Here is a 15089-nt window from a genome sequence, read left to right on the forward strand (position 1 = left end):
ACAACATTAGCCAGCCAGCATAGATAAGGTAAATAAAAAACGTTCTACTTACCCCTGAAACATGAAGGGCGTCCTCGTCAGCATACTGCAGGGCCATGTCCTCCGATGCCAGCAACAATACATACAAAAATACAATCTAATGGCCCCTAACCCCTTAATCACCTTAGCGGTTAATAACCGCTATAGTAATTAAGGGGTTAACCCACCCTGCCCAACTACCAACCCGGGAGGCCTAACCACCCACCCCGGACCTACTGTACCCACCCTGTACCCATTGAGTTGCATAGTAGTACATCATACCCATATAATATGGGCATGATAAAAATACACAATAATAAAACAGATACAACAATCACCTAAACACCCAGAAACAAAAATTAAAACCACTAGCCAACCAAGTAATTAACTAAATAAAACCACTAGCCAATCAATTAAAGAAATAACACCACTAGGCAGTCAATAAAATAATTAAATCATAAACCACTAGCCAAAAAAGACATTTAATACCTAAAAACAGTAACCAACACAACAATTAATTCATACAACCACTAGGCAACACATTAATTAAAACCAGTAACCACCAAAATACATCATTAAATAAAATCGCTAACCGATCTGAAAAAAGAAAAAAACCAAGCCATGACAATTATTTTATATTATATAATTGCTACACTTGAAATGAAAATGGAATTGTGCATTTTTTTCTATTATAACTACAGTAGTCTTAGAAAATATCAATTATTAGTCGATTATGTCTCATGCAGTTTAAAAAAATGACATTTTGTAAAAGTATATAATGAAACATCTGTGCTGCCTCAAAAAATTATTGTCGCTGATACCTAGCAACATAAAATGCTTGTAATTCTGCACTAACCATATAAATAGATTTTCAACGTGGAGTACAATGTTGATGCATTTATATATCTGACCGTTATGGGCATTACACTTGTTTGCACCAATATACCTGACAAAAAACATTTTTGAGGCTTAAAGGAGCAATTCATGTCAATTTTTTTGAAAAAACACACTTAACCCAGTAAGCTCTTTTCAACATAGGTTTGAAGCTGGGGGACTCTGAAGCTGAACCTCCTTATTTCAGCTCTGGGGACCCCCTGCTTCCCGAGATAGACACCTCCGAAGGGGGTGTCGGCATCTCTGCAAAGTTTAAAGCTCCTGCGTCATGCCGGCCAATAGGAAGCCGGACCTGATGGCATCACGGCTTGCTATTGGTCCGAAGGGGGCAGGAGCTTTGAAACTCTGACATTATTAAGTGAACCCTGCTAGCCGAGCGGAGCAGCTACCAGCACCCCCTACGGAGGTCTCTATCTCTGGAAGCAGGGGGTCCCCAGGGCTTAAATTAATGGGGCTCACCCATCGCTTCAATCCTGTGTTAAAAATTAAAAAAAAAATGCAAAACAAATCCCCGCTAGGATTGGCTCTTTAAGGAGCACACTGAAAAAATAAGGTTCTTACTGTACATAGAGCGCACATGCAATATACCTTTTTTTTACTTCAATTTACTGCCAAATATTCAATTTGCGATGCTTAGTACATTAACCCGCATGACTTTAAGCACACGGTCACGGTATCTTAAGGATATTTTGGCAATGGAAATATTGTACTTGCTTCTATGAAAAACTCAGTGGGAGGGATTGCACCAAGAAAAATCTTTATTTGAATAATTCAATGTATAATATGTCAGGAGTACATGGATTGGTGCTTTGTGGTCTAATTATACTAAGTTGCTGCGAGTTTATGGCTGCAGTTTAAACCTAATCATTCATTCTATGTACATTATATCAAACCTGCCCTTTAAAAAGGAGAACTGACTTTTAAAATCAGATGGCTTTTATATGCCTGTGTGTTTTCTAATCTGAGGACAAAGTTAGATATATTGGCAGTTCAAAGTGTTTGAATCCTAGTTGTAAAAAGTTAGAACTAATTTACATTTTTTAATGAGAGAGTTATTTCATAGCAAGTCGGCATCCACTGGGAGAAAGAAAGCAATAGAGTTAAGGACAGAAATTACAGGGGGAAAAAACAGAATGTGAGAAAAGTTCACAAATTATGGGTATTACTGAGAATATGAATAAGGAACAGAGAAAAGTTTCACTAATTATGAAGCACTCAACAATGCCAATATAATGTTGTTAAGTGGACAATGGACAAGAAGCAAAAGAGTGCTCATTGGCATGTCATTACCCAGAATCCCTTGCTGCAGTGGAAGCACTGTATGCAAGGAGATAATGTGGAAAAGCAGGGTTGCAGACGTGTGTGAGACATGTGAATGTGCTCACAAGTGGTATTTTTATTTGCTGTATGCTGTACAGTGGATGGGGTTTTTGTCACTTTTTATACTCACCATAACTTTGTGTCTAATGCTGGAGAAGATTTTAGCTTCAATTATTTGAGAGGATTATTTCTCCAGCATGGGAGAGACCTCATCGCAGCATAAGAATAGAAGCCAAAGGGATGCCTGGAGCTGCAGTAAGCTTGTGGCCTACTTCTATAGTAACAGAAGCAGAAGGACCCCAAGTATTAGAATTCCATAATGAAGTTTAGTAGGATCTGTGTGTGTCTTAAGGTATGTTTGTGGTCAGCATGTGTTTTAAGTATAAGCATGGCAATTTAATCAAGCTTTTTGAGTTCAGCAGTCCTCATAGAGTCCAGCAATCATTACAGAAACTCATACTTCTTGAAAAAACGCCACTAGCGGCGTGAAACGCGTGGGAGGAGGAGCTCTTTGTCCGTGGATGTTCTTTTTTATGTAGTTCTAATAAAGTTTTTTACTTATACTCCTGGCTGGTGAGTTCCGCTCTTTGCAAGGTTTGCAGTCACTCGGATCAGCGCTTCTACTTTTGGACTTCTTTGGATCGGAGAGGCGCTCGCAAGGGACGCGGAGGCTAACCGACGGCTCGCCGTGGCCACGAGGTACGGGATGCAGTGATTCCATAGTGAGTTATGTGCATACTCCACACCGGTCAGTGCTAACAAGGGGTTATTGTATGGCCGCAGCTTATTTGCCTAGGAGACGCTATATACTACATAGCGGTCTTTTTCCTACACTGCGGCTATCCCTTTAGTTGACATCCCCAACACCTCCTATTATAGTGCCTCTAACCCTTTCCTTGCTATGGCACATATGGACTGTATATATACATTTTGACGCAGCTTTTTCCTAGAGCCAACAGTTGATTTAGTTTACCCATTTTATCATTACAGAAACACCTGCAAAATATTGCTTTATTTTCCGTGTTGAATGACTCAATTAAAAAAACAAAACAAAAAAAAACAGTCATGAGCTACAGTACAGAATACTAAAAATAAAGTACCTTATGCCGTTCCTTAATGCAGACACAGAGCAGCCATACCCATGGGAAGAGTCTCTTTAGATGCTCAACTTATGTTTTGCTTACTGTCATAATAAAAGAAAATGTTGGGTCATATATCTTACCCTTCCTCAGCATAATGCAATCATCAAACATGAGACATTTGGCAACAAATGCCATAGAGAGACACCCTAATGACGCTTCCAACTCAAATTAGATATGGAGATAGAGATAAAGACCTTGAAAATATGAGTCAACCAACTGCTTACTACTGACGGAGCATCAACACTTGTGTAAAAGAGTCCAAGTAGGGATATGGGGCCCAAAGAGTGCAAATGACATATACAGTATGAGTATTCTTGTATATTTCAAGGCAATATCAGGAAGTCTCCCATTTAAATGACCATAAGGACATGAAAATATGTCTAGTTGTTTAGAAGATAGCGCCTACCTGGTTCTATCTAAATAGAAATATGCAGCAGCCCGGAAAATATAGCATCAAAGATTTCTTCTAAAACCATCTGGTTATAAACATAGGCAATGTGAAAAAAACACAGCTGAAATGTAAGTAGCCAAACACTCACGTGCCGTAATTTGGAGAATGACTTGTAGATAATTCCGTCCATCAGAAAGGGAGCCTCCGGTGTGCGATTCCGCTGAGGGCTGGAGCAATGACAAAAAATGGAGAGCGTGCGGCGCACCAACAGGTCAATAATGAAGAGAGAGGGTCACTTCCATAAAAATATATTTATGAATAAAAGGGAGGCACACGGAACCACCTACGCATTTCGCACCAAAGCACTTTATCAATGTTTACTGTTCAACACTTGATGCTAGTGGCCTCCCAGTTCAATGTTCAACACGATGCTAGAGGCCTCCCAGTTCAATGTTCAACACGATGCTAGAGGCCACCCAGTTCAATGTTCAACACTTCATGTTAGTGCCCTCCCAGTTCAATGTTCAACACTTGATGCTAGTGCCCTCCCAGTTCAATGATCAACACTTCATGTTAGTGCCCTCCCAGTTCAATATTCAACACGTGATGCTAGTGGCCTCCCAGTTCAATGTTCAACACGTGATGCTAGTGCCCTCCCAGTTCAATGTTCAACACGTGATGCTAGTGCCCTCCCAGTTCAATGTTCAACACGTGATGCTACTGCCCTCCCAGTTCAATGTTCAACACTTATTTATAAAATATTTTACCGGGAAGTAATACATTGAGAGTTACCTCTCGTTTTCAATTATGTCCTGGGCACAGAGTAAAACAAATAATACATGGTTACAAGTACAGTTACATAAATGAACAGGGTATACATTATATACAAGACATTGCGTGCACAGTTAAAGAAAATATACATTATGAGCGTATGAAACAGTTACAGACCAGGTTAAAATGTGAGACAGCCTTAGATTTGAAAGAACTTAAACTGGTGGTGGATGTGAGAGTCTCTGGTAGGTTGTTCCAGTTTTGGGGTGCACGGTAGGAGAAGGAGGAACGTCCGGATACTTTGTTGAGCCTTGGGACCATGAACAGTCTTTTGGAGTCTGATCTCAGGTGATAAGTGCTGCAAGTGGTAGGGATGAGGAGCTTGTTCAGATAGCTGGGTAGCTTGCCCATGAAGAATTTAAAGGCAAGACAGGAAAGGTGAACTTTGCACCTAGACTCTAGTGTTGACCAATCTAGGTCTTTGAGCATTTCGCAGTGATGTATGTTGTAGTTGCATTGGAGAACAAAACGACAAATTGAATTTTAGAGGGTGTCAAGTTTGCTAAGGTGGGTTTGAGGTGCCGAGCCATATACTATGTCTCCATAGTCAATAATTGATGCTAGTGCCCTTCAAGTTCAATGTTCAACACTTGATGCTAGTGCCCTTCCAGTTCAATGTTCAACACTTGATGCTTGTGGCCTCCCAGTTCAATGTTCAACACGTGATACTAGTGCCCTTCCAGTTCAATGTTCAACACGTGATGCTAGTGCCCTTCCAGTTCAATGTTCAACACTTGATGCTAGTGGCCTCCCAGTTCAATGTTCAACACGTGATGCTAGTGGCCTCCCAGTTCAATGTTCAACACTTGATGCTAGTGCCCTCCCTGTTCAATGTTCAACACGTGATGCTAGTGGCCTCCCAGTTCAATGTTCAACACGTGATGCTAGTGGCCTCCCAGTTCAATGTTCAACGTGTGATGCTAGTGGCCTCCCAGTTCAATGTTCAACACGTGATGCTAGTGGCCTCCCAGTTCACTGTTTTGGTAGAGTGGTGTTGGGAATGAACAGATGATGTTGGCCTTGGTTGACTGACACATTATTATTATTATTATTATTATTATTATTATTATTATTATTATTTGAACAAATATGAAAACACTTTTACAATATATTCTGACCAAAAAAACAACGTTTTTTTAATTCTGAAGAAAATACTTCTATTACAAGACATATTACATAAAGACCCTGAGAAAAAGTGAAGTTTAAAGGCTGTTATACTTGTAATGCAGGTTTTTAAACTCTTCGGCAGGGAGGAATACTGAATAACGGGCACACTTTTGCAGTGCCTATATGACACTGATATGTTCTTGAAACATTAATAAAGACCCCAGCATTGCAATGAATCTACCACAAACTAGCACAAGTCATATCAACTGATTACACTGTGGAGTATTATTATTCTTTTAAAGAGACTCACCATAATGACCTGCTTTCTTGTCGGGATAAAAAATTCTTCAAGAATAGGGTTGAAACAATATGTGAATTCTGCAATTCATCAACAAGTTCGTTGTGAAATTTGCCTCTTAAATATTCAAATTGTATGAAATGGTTAGTGCAGGGGTGAGCAACTCCAGTCCTCAAGAGCTATTAACTGGTCAGATTTGCAGGATATCCCTGCTACTGCACAGGTGAAGCCACCTGTGCTGAAGCAGGGATATCCTTAAAACCTGACCTGTTAGTGGCCCATAAGGATTGGAGTTGCCCACCCCTGTGTTAGTTGTTGTCCAACAAAAAGTTAAATTAAGTGACTTTACCTAACTTAACATCACATTGCCATGCTGTTCACCTGCACAGGCCAATAACAATGTGAAGTCATGTTTTCTCCTGTAAATATCAGTGCGTTAACTATAACGAGATGCAAAAGAGCCGTTTACCTTTATGGCAAATCCACTAAAGACCATTAAGGTTTAATGCAATCAGTAACTCAAAGTTATGTTAGTTAAGTCAAAACTAAACTTGGCATTACTCACATCCAGACACTGAAAAAAAGACTTTTCCGGTGGTGAGAGAGAGAGACACCACCTCCACCGAAAATGTCCTTTATCAGGATCTAAGTGTAAGTAGGATGAATGTAACATTTCATCACTGGTAGCTTATGCAATGTTGTTCTACCATAACATGATCTCAGGTCTATGCTAATAAGCTTAATAACGGCCGTTGTTTTTGCAAATAATTTGCTTTGCGGATGTGTTAACCATCGGTTACTGTATTAGATAACGTCATGTTAAATAGGAAATCTAAGGAGCTTTTAAAAAAAAAAAAAAGTGTTTTAATATATGCAGCATTTCATTACATTTATTGAAAACTAATTACCTAAGCTGCCGATCGATTAGTTCTCCCGTGATCGATCAGCAAAGTTCCTGTTTCCCAGGGTTTACTAAATGGCTGCCTTTCAGTTTCAAATCAATGCTTCAGTCCGTGTAACTCAGCAGCTACAATATATTCTTATATTGTATTGTATTGTATTGTATGTCTTTATTTATATAGCGCCATTAGTGTACATAGCGCTTCACAGTAGTAATACATGTGGTAATCAAATAAATAACAGATAATATAAATAACAGATCATGGGAATAAGTGCTTTAGACATAAAAGTAACATTTCGGAAGAGGAGTCCCTGCCCCGAGGAGCTTACAGTCTAATTACTACGGTAACATTATCTTGGTTATAGTTTGCAGCTCAAACTGCTGGGAACATTTGGCAACAAATTATCCTAAACAGGAAAGTGTTGCAAATATCTTGCACTGCTGGGTGGGGTGTGTAGAAGTCAAAATATGCTCAGTATATTAAAACTCATGGCATTAAGAGTTGAATTTTAAAATAAAAAAAAGGAAGTATTATCTAATAGTGCAGAACTGATTTATTTTACAAAGCACACATGTAGGATGTTGCATGATTTGCCCCTTTAAGCTGTGATTTAGCTTTGTGGCTATAACTCTCAGATGGTAATTCTGCCATTACTCTTATAATTATCAGCTTTGTGAAAAACAAATCGGATAACAGCATCAGATTCTGTTTGGTGTGGGAACAGAATCAGACATTTATCCCATTATCCCCTTTACATGTATGACTTGAATGACAGTTTGCTGTTCTATGGGACCGTAAGTGAGATTACTTTCTAATGAACCTGATTTTCTATAAAATAGTGCGATTCTTGTCATTCCTTCAGGGACGTGCATCAAGTCTACTGCCATAAGGCACCCGCTGCTGCTAAACATCTCTAAAGCTAAAAGTCCTTGGGGAGGGGGTCCACAGCTTGTTGGGGGAATTAAAGAGCCTGGTAGCTCGGGACAGAATTGTCAGAACATCAAGGCTTTTTCAGTTAAAAAAATGAAAATATCACCTGTGAGCATATTCATATGTCTCAGACAGGTCGGCAACCCTGCTTTTCCCCATTATCTCTTAGGCTGGGGCCATGGTACCACAGACCGTGCTGAGGCGTCCGCACGCTGAGCGAACAGACTGCCTCAAGGCAGTGGTCGCATCCATCCGCGCGGAAGCAGGAGGGGGCGCGCCTTCTGTGAGAAAACGGTTAAACTGATTTCTTGGCGCAACAAACAGGTCACGCAAGCGGTTCGCCCAGTGAGGGCGTCACTAGGAACGCCCCCCCAGGCCCATCCACCATGGCCAGGGAAAGCATCCGCCTTCCCACAGCCTCCGTGCGCCTCCGCACGGGAGAAGGCAGCATGGCCCCAGCCTTAGAATACAATGCTTCCATTGTAGCCAGGGATTCTGGGAAATAGCATGAAAATGAGCACTCACTGTGGAAGCAAAGAGAGACTTTGTGAAACGCATACAGTGATTTCCAGAGAGACCAATGCATCCTAAGGACTTTGAACAGCTGCTACAGCTCCCTGCATTTTCTTCCCTACAATGGGAGAGTCAACCCGGAAGTGAATAGGCTCGTGCACACGAACCGGTGGTCAGCTCCAGCGTGAGGGGACTCATCCTGGAGTACAGACAGTGGAGGCAGCAGAAAAAGGAGACAGACATCTCAATTGTGGTGTAAACGCTGGGTCTAAGTGCTGGGTGACAGCACCCAAGAATGTTAGTGGGCATTTGCTTTTAACGATTTGAATAAAATAATAAGAGTTGGGAATACCCTTGAAGAAGAAGCCCCTATTTGGCTTTTACTGTACCTACAATAAGGATTTTTAGACTAATTAATACATTTTTAATATCTGTTTTTTGATTAGCCAGATTGTAAGGGTATCCCGATCAGGCACACAGCCAGCTCCAGTTTCTCCTGCGGTTCAAAGCGCTTCCGGATTCCGGAATCATTACACTATGTCCACCTCTTACTCTTTTCTATGACTGGGAGAGTTCCAGTGATTTTTCACCCATCCAGATCCACATCAGATTGAATCTGAGAAACGCCAGATTAAATTCACCACTATGTGAGTGGGCGCTTTTAAAGATCTCATCTTTATCACATATTGTATCTATACACATTTCCACTATGTATATTTATTTTTATTTCATATAACTGCGGGGGGTTCTTGCGCTGTGGGGAGTTCTTGCGCTGTGGGGAGTTCTTGCGTGGTGACACCCTGAGGCATACAGTATGCCTTGCCACAATGAGCAGCCATTTTACCTTCCTTACCTTATTCCCTCTACAGTGTCAACTCTCATGCGCAGGGCGTCATTACCTTCTTTATCTTCTTGCGCTTGTTTGTCCTTATTTGTATGCCATTCTCTTTATGCAATTGATGTCATTCTTCACCCCCCCCCCCCCCCACTGTACCGCGCTATGGCATATGTCGACTCTTTACAAATAAACGGTAATAATAATCATAACGATCTCCAGATTAAGAGTCCCGGATTAGTATTTCCATCTGGTGGTCTTAGCAACATTGACACGGTAGAGTGAGATACGACTAAAGACGGCCCGAATCATTATTACGTTGTTGCGTTAGGTGCCAGCCATGCCCGTTATAATTCACCGATGTTCCATTATTTCTCAAATAATTGGTCTGCTGTGAAGCCTTCTGAAAATGGATGGGTAGTTGCAAAGCAGCCAGACAGCGTTAGTATCAAGTACCAACTTCCCTGTGACACCATGTCAGGCCTGCTTTTTTTTAGCAGAGTTTTGGGGACAACATTTAACCTATGAAATGCTAAGTATACAGGGCTGACACAGTAGTGTATAGAATGTTTCTGGTGCTCATTCTCCAAATCTCGACATATTATTTGGAACAACAAAAACCACTTGTGACAATTCTGTCCTCAAACCACCTGCTGCGAATCCGCGTGACGTTCCTGATGTCTGGTGGCCCAGCTATTTTTCTTGTTGATTAAAATACTTTGCCCTCACTCTACGGAATTGCTTGGCTTAATGTTTCAACTTTGTGTTCGCCTGGCTAAATGCCCAACAAATACTCCAGAGTACTTCCTCAGAACGAAGAAGAATGGAAAGTATTAAGCATTGATCATTTTGTAATTTATTTAGCCAGTATAATCTGGTTCCCCTAGAAATCGGCCGTTTGTAAGGATTTCTGGCGGCACTCTGTCACAATGCTAAGCCATTTACAAGATCATTTAGAAATGCAGAACTACAATACATCAAGGAATGCTAACACATCTGGTTTACAATTACTGCTGATTCTTACTCAGTGGGAGCTTTGCTTTGGCAAACGACCCAATGCACAAGCTCTAAGTTTTTCATCCAAGCAGCAATACATAATTTAAAAAAAAAAAAAGACAATTTTTTTAAGCAGTATAAAACTTGTGTTTACGCCATGGCTAATGTGTATTTTCTTTTGAAAAATCAAAACTGATTAACCTGTCGGGGAACAACAGTGTAAAAAGATAATGGTAATGTGTCCATTAAATTTCCATTTTGATTCCTCAATGAAATTGCGGCGGTGTTTAAGAGTAAATCTGCCTCAGACAAGTTTTTCTTTATGGCGGAAGGATTACAATGTTCTAATGATATTTACAAGACTGAAGGTTACCAGACTTGGCAGCAGCTCACTATAGTTCTTACAGTTCCATGCGTGAACGTGGGAAGCATATCATTGTGGAATCAACGTGAACATTGAATTGTTACCTTAGCAGTATCTTTATTACTGGGTCACACAAAGGGTATTTCACACATGGTCAGGTTCATTCTACCTGTGGTGTGCGTGTTCTGTTCTACGTTCCTTTGAATCTGTCTGTGTTTCTATATTTATTTTTTATTTATAAAATGTTTTTATCAGGAAGTAATACATTGAGAGTTACCTCTCGTTTTCCAGTATGTCCTGGGCACAGAGTTATAATAACGAATACATGGTTACAAATACATAGTTACATTAAGTGAGCAGGGTTATACATTATACACAAGACATTGTATGCACAGTAAGAGATAATACTGTATATGTTATAGGCGTATGTAACAGTTACAGACCAGGTTAAAATGTGAGGCAGCGTTCGCTTTGAAATAACTTAAACTGGTAGCGGCTGTGAGAGTCTCCAGTAGATTGTTCCAGTTTTGGGGTACACGGTAAGAGGAGGAGCAGCCGGATTCTTTGTTGAGCCTTGGGACCATGACCAGTCTTTTGGAGTCAGATCTCAGATGATAAGTGCTGCATGTGGTAGGTATAACAACAGGTGTAAAGATGTATATTTAGTACAGTAAAGCCTTAAACAGGGAGAGTTCTTGGAAAAGCATTTAGCATTACAAAGGTTCCCCTGCTTCAATCTCTGTGCCAGTCAGTGTATTTACTCACTGAGCCACTCCTTCTGAGGGCCCTGTTATTTAATTTACATTGTTCTCCTTTGTTGCTGGGTGGTCTGCACTTTTTCACACAGCACAATCTCAAATGCATTACCTGTAAAGTTCTGTTAGATATTGCTTATTTGCTACCGTTCCTTTCCAGCATGGAACAGGTTGTCAAAATTACCACATCACCATATTAATGGTACTTGACACTAAGACATGTGAGTGACTCAGATTTAAACATACTGTCACGGTTGTGCTCGCCACAAACCAGGACTGGACCACGGGGCTGAGGTGGGGTTGTATAATCACCGACCTGAGACCACGTAGTTGGATCCGGATTGCGCAGTTCGTAGTCGTACATAGCAGGGTCGGGACTGGAGAGAGCAGCGTAGAAAGTGGACGAGCCAGGGTCAGGATAGGAGACATCAGGGTAAACGTTATCCAAGCGGAGTTTCGGTCAGGCTTCAGCGTAGTAGCTGCAGGGCGGGAGCGGGTTCTGCACGTGCGGTGACCATGGCCCATGGTACCGGTCTCCGGAGGGGGTAGGCAGACCAGAGTGGGCACACCGCCAGGCAGCACTGGAAAACCAATGCTTCAGCGCATAAGTCCAGAACGAGCCTGTGCAAGGAGAGAGAGCTACAGACCTCAGGACTAGTAGACCGGCCTCTGCTAAGGGAAGGGCAGCAGGCCTGAGGAAACAGGGAGCTGAAGAAAACACTGGAGATCCTCCACTTCAGCACAGGAACCAGGACACGGCCTCTGCAATGGAGAGAGAGAGCAGCAGGCCCCAGGAACCAGGAACTAGGAACACAAACTAGGAACAAGGAACATGAACATGGAAACAGCAACAAGGCGGCAAACAGGTGGCTGTGGCAAACACAGTGAACATCCCAGAAGGATTATGCTTGGCCGAGAAGGATTGTGGGAATGCAGTATTTAAAGGCCAGCGGGCCAATCCCCGGAGGAGGGTGTGAGGGCACTCCTCCAATGAGTGAGTACAAGGCTAGGTTGCAGTGATAGCCCACATAGCTACTGTTGATTGCAAAGAGGGAATTAGTGAGAACAACAGCACCCTGCAAGGCTACGAGAAAACCCAGGAGTGGATCCCTGACACATACATCTAGTATTGGAGAAACCACACCAGTGATTCAAATCAATGTTCTATTTTCCTGCTAATGGGATGCTTGGTCATTCTGTAGAGATAATGAGTATTGATTCTAATTTGTTGTTAAGAGATATAGATGACTGTTTTACAGGAATTGGGAAAACATACAATTCTTCAAGTTTACTGCATTGCCTCTGGTATTCTGAAGTTTCAGCTAAGAGTTAGACTTCTACCTATATTTCAATCTGCACAGAGGTATTACATCTGAGATTCAATATACAAACTAATGAAAAGATATCAGTTACTGTACTGCAGAGGTTCTCAACTCCGTCCTCAAGACCCCCCGACATGACAGGTTTTAAGCATATCCCTGCAGGATATTCAGCACAGGTAGCTCAATCAGTGGCTCAGTCTTCAACTCCGATTCCCCGCTGGGTATCGTGCAGAGCTGCTGCTTCCGAAACCCCTGTTAGAGTACCTTTCCAACCGTGGAAACCATGGCAATGCAGGATTCTCTCAGGTCTCCTGGCAGTCGGGACTGGGCCTATTTGTTTTAAAAAGCTGTCTGTCTCGTCCAGGGATTGGAGGGCAAATTGCTTGCCGTTCTTCTCCACCATGAGGCGGAAGGGGAAGGCCTATTTATATTTCAAGCCTTTCTCTCGCAATAGAGAAGTGGTAGGCCTCAGCTGCCTGCTCTTGAGAATCATAGTGAAGAGGTCACTAAATATTTGTATGTTGGCATTTTCAAAGAGGATGTCTTCTCCTTTGGTTTTGTATGCCATTAAGATCTTCTCTTTAGTATTAAAATAATGTAGTTGAATGACAGCGTCTCATGACTTTGCTGGGTCAGTAAACCTTGGGCCCAAAGAGGGGTGTGCTCTATCCGCTTAAGGTAGCCCTGCAGTAAGTCTGGAGCTTCTGGCCAAGGGATGTTTTGTATACGAAGGATCTGTCATCTTTCCCTATTTTCAATATCCTTCTATCTCTCTTTAAGCAGTTTTAATTTTGTCCGTCACACGCTGGATGTCTCCGTCTGTGTTGGCCTGTCTTTTATCGACTGTACCTTCCAGCTCCGTGGTCCATTTATTAAGTATCTCCACCCCTCCTCTGAACACTATTACTGCTTTATGGAAATCAGCCTGGATCGAGCTTGTGATGTCCATAGCTATTTTTTCTAGGTCCTTTAGAGTAATACTCATATTTTTCCCCTTCTCCATATCGGCACCTGTAGCCACGTGGTCGCTAGAGGATCATCGCCATCTTCCCCTTCCACAGCCGGCGGCGGAGCCCTGTTGAAAAATGTAGATACCTCTTGGGGAGTATTTATTCCCCTTGTGTTTAGTTGCAAGAATATCTGCTTTTCGGAGAATTTGGATGAACTTTTTTATATGATTGTAGAAAGATTCGTGGAGCCACACTAGAACATGTCCATTCTCAGTGCCTCAACAGCACCCCCCATCCACCTCTTTTGTAATGCAAACAAATCAGATTTAGCTAGCATCACCTCAAATCAGATTATCCATCCATTTTATTAATTTGGTGGCTAGTCTCTACACATTTTCTAGTTCCATTATGTCTTTTTTTATGAAGTGGTGCCCAAAACTGTACTCCATATTCAAACTGTGGTCTTACTAATGCTCTATAGAGGGGCATACTTATGTTTACTACCCTTCCATCCATTCCCCATTTAATGCAAGATAAGATCTTGTTTGCCTTTGCAGCTACTGCCTGACCTTGGGCACTATTGTTAAGTTTGCTGACTACAAGCACTCCTAAATCCTTCTCTAAGGTACTCCACTCACAACTTTAACCCAACCTGAAAAAGTTCAATTTACTGTACGACAATTCTCTGTTGTCTATCCTTCAACCAGATTTCAATCCAGGTGCAAATATTTTTACTGAGTCCAATTTGCTTCATTTTGTACACTGTTCTGCCATCGTATCAAAAGCCTTTGCAAAATCTAAGTAGACCACATCAACTGCATTACCCAGGTCTAAATTCCTACTTACCTTCTCAAAGAAACTAATACGACCTATTCTTCATAACTCCATGTTGACTATTACTAATAATTTTGATATTCCTGAGTATTATCCCATATTAAATCTTCAAGTAGCTTCCGCACTATTGATATCAGGCTTACAGGTCTGTAATTCCCCGGTTGTGATCTAGCTCCGTTTTTAAATATAGGCACCACATCTGCTTTACGCCAATCTTGTGGTACCAAGCCTGCGGAAATGGAGTCCTTGAATATTAAATGTAATGATTTGGCTATTACTCAACTTAGCTCCTTAAGAACTCTCGGATGTATGCCATCAGGGCCAGGTGCCTTATTTACTTTCATTTTTTCAAGCGCCTATGAACTTCTTCCTCAATTAACCAATTGTTTATTAATATAGAGGTTGTGGCTTACGCCTGCGGCACTATTATTGCAATTGATTCCTCCCTGGTAAATACAGAGGCAAAGAATTTGTTTAATACTTCTGCTTTTTCCTTATCTCCAATAATGTTCCTGCCTGTCTCACACTGAAAGGATCCTATATTTTCTTTTCGAATCTTTGTTATTAAAGGTACTTAAATAACTTTTTAGGGTTGATCTTACTTTCTGCTGCAATCCTTTTTCCATTTTCAATTTTTGCTAATTCGATTGGCCTTTTGCAACTTTTACATTCCTTATAATCCCGATA

The sequence above is a fragment of the Ascaphus truei genome, chromosome 12 (assembly GCF_040206685.1).
Source record: "Ascaphus truei isolate aAscTru1 chromosome 12, aAscTru1.hap1, whole genome shotgun sequence".
NCBI lineage: Eukaryota > Metazoa > Chordata > Amphibia > Anura > Ascaphidae > Ascaphus > Ascaphus truei.